The following is a 3,418-nucleotide window of genomic DNA, read 5'->3' on the forward strand; positions in this document are numbered from 1 at the left end:
GTGCAGCTACTATGAGGACAACTACTTTTATCACATCTACTGTGTCATTACTGTTACCACATATGGCACACGTTCCTATGAGTGATGCTCATTGGAGTGCAATGATTCCGTTACTCTATTTGAAAAAACTGTTTTATTGGTAAAATGACTACATTTAGCAAACAAATGCTATTATTTCAAAGTAAATGACGGAAATTTTTTGTAAACTGGGTAAATATCAGCTTGATTGTACAAATATAAAATTACAACGTACTAAGTCTCATTTTCAAATTAAGAAATCTTCTGATTGTAAATCCGGTGATATTGTGATGAAGAGACATGGAATGGTCCTGGTCAAAGAAAGATGTTGTTATGTCGGTGCTACATGTTTTGCCGTTACAACGCCTACTGTTGATGATCATGCTACGTTTTCACGACGTAATGTCGTGTTTATAATACACTGCCGGACAAAAGAAAGTATACACTAATGTTTAATGGTGGCTAAAAACGAAACAAACAAGAAATCGTTTTGATACGGGTATCCAGAGACCATATACCGATATACGGGTATCATAGTTGTGTTTTCGACCATAAGTGTTTCGGCGACTGTTTTCAGGTTTTCAACGTCATGTTTCTTCTGTCAAATACAGTTTTCAAATGTATTCAGACAGTTGTATAGTTTCCACAAGTGTCGATATTCGACATATGTGATATATTCGCAATAGCGCCAATGTTCTGTGCCCCTGACAATGCGTATATGTGTCTACCCGATCAGATAGGCATCGCTGGTTATCTTAGCCGTGAGATAACGTAGGTTCATACACTGAAAAAAAGGCAATCACACCCATAGTATTCAAGTATCTACATGTGCTCAACTCATTTTCCGCTTTAAAACTTTCAGTTTTTAACCTAACCGCAAGATAAATAAACATATATATCACGCTAATCCCTAATCCCCTGGAGACGCGTTTCGTCTTTTAGATAACGGGTCCAGTTTCCAAACAAAATCCATTTGCTTGCAAAGTTTGACACGTGCTGGGAATAGAATTTAATTATTGTTAAAGGTTTCACGAAATCTTAGTATATCGCACTCAACCTCACACATCTTGAATAACTCGAGGACGAAATGTTCTCGAATCCTATTCCGCACGCGAGTTGAATTTTTGTTTCGTTTCGGTTCAATGTTGTCACCTGCGCATGACTGTAACCTCCGTGGCAAGAAGTGCCGCTGTCAGAGCAAGGTAATGGATTGATTGTGTAGTATTACACAAGTATTTTCACAACTCGGCCACAAATGACACCTCCACCATTTTCAAGCTTATTCCACATGGAGATGCTCCGAGTTAGTTTTGCGTGGTGTTTGTCATGGAAGTCAACTCGGGGATGTTTGTTTCTTTGTCTGGCTTGTTGCTTTTTCGACTGAGATAAGAAAACTGTTATTCATTATTAGAAATGATATTTCTTTCTGTTACAACTTTCTGCATACCGTGATATAACTGAACAATTTTCTGCATACCGTCCTATAACTGAACAACTTTAGCATACCGTCCTATAAATGAACAACTTTCTGCATGAAATGATATAACTCAACAACTTTCTGCATTCCATGATATAACTCAACAACTTTCTGTATACAATGATATAACTGAACAACTTTCTGCATACACTGATATAAATGAATAATTTTCTGCATACAATGATATAAATGAATAACTTTCTGCATACCGTGATATAACTGAACAACTTTCTGCATACCGTGATATAACTGAATAACTTTCTGCATACCGTGATATAACTCAACAACTTTCTGCATTCCGTGATATAAATGAATAACTTTCTGCATACCGTGTTATAACTGAGCAACTTTCTGCATACAGCCATATAACTGAAGAACTTTCTGCATACCGTGATATAACTCAACAACTTTCTGCATAAAATCATATATCTGAACAACTTTCTGCATTCCGTGATATAACTGAAGAACTTTGTGCATTCTGTGATATAACTCAACAAGTTTCTGCATTCCGTGATATAACTGAACAACTTTCTGCATACCGTGATATAACAGAACAACTTTCTGCATTCAATGATATAACTGAACAACTTTCTGCATACCGTGATATAACAGAACAACTTTCTGCATTCCGTTATATTACTGAAATACTGTTCAAAGCGGCGTTAATCTCAACTCACTGACTAAAACTTTCTGTTTATTTGAAGTTATTAAATATTAGTCCCAGATTTCAGTTTTCTATATTTCGCGTACAACTCCTGTTCTACTTTTGCAAGTGTTCCTATTATTTCTGCTACACCGAACTAGTGACCTACGGACCTGCGGGGATTCCTCGTAAGAATATAGAACATAACCAATGCTGGTCGTAACTGGCGACTAAATGGATGGTGGTTAGGCTCGCTGACTTCGAATTAAATGGCGTCGATCGATGTTCATGATGCCAATCACTGGGCTAACTTGTACAGACTAGATTATTTACTGGCCGTCGTCATATACCTGAGCTATTGCGGAGTGTGGCGTTAAACAACAAACACAAATTTACTTATTAAAAGGAGATTATGTTGTATTATGTGCATATGTAAAAATATAAAGTGTCTCAAGGCCTATAGCCTTTATCGCCCTTCTGCATCATGACTGTGGAATATATGCGTGTGTGTATGTCCCCTAGTCCGGACTTATAGACCGGCTTTGTAGTGCTACCCCACTGACATACCCCACAGTATACTAACTCCGAGCCGTCCAGTCTTTGTTTAATTCCTTAATGCCGAGGGGCGGTCGGGTAGCCCAGTGGTTAAAGCGTTCGCTCGTCACGCTGAAAGCCCGGGTTTGATTCCCGACATGGGTACAATGTGTGAAGCCCATTTCTGGTGTCCCCTCCTGTGATATTGCTGGAATATTGCTAAAATATGGCGTAAAGTCCAACTCATTCGCTCACTGACCTTAATGCCGAACGTCAGGCAGGGTAACAACAAGGACCATCGTTTAACCATCTTTTGGTATGACACGTCCGGGGATCGAACCCCCGATCTCCGCTCTTAGGGCATCACTAGGCCACGTGGGCGGTCAACCATATAGTTCATGGTGATTGAGCCTTCGTTCGTCACACCTAAGATCCGGGTTCGATTCCCCACATGGGTACAATGTGTGAAGATCATTTCTGGTGTCCCCCGCCGTGATGATGCTGGCACATTGCTTCAAGCAGGGTAAAACCATACTCACTCAAACGCTATGTGAAAAAACACACTGAAAAAATCGTGTTACCCCAGATTTTAAAAAAAGTAATTATTCGCTGGAGATGTTGGATGTTTTGAAACAAATTAAATTGTTCGGCCCTTTCTTTCAAAGAATAAGAATTCTTGTGTACTGCAATATTATATGGTCGTTCCCGGAGAGAAAGGTCTCGGTTTCACAGTGTGTCTCCCTAGA

Source organism: Haliotis cracherodii, unplaced genomic scaffold (assembly GCF_022045235.1).
Source record: "Haliotis cracherodii isolate W230 unplaced genomic scaffold, xgHalCrac1.p SCAF_5, whole genome shotgun sequence".
NCBI classification, from domain to species: Eukaryota; Metazoa; Mollusca; class Gastropoda; order Lepetellida; family Haliotidae; genus Haliotis; species Haliotis cracherodii.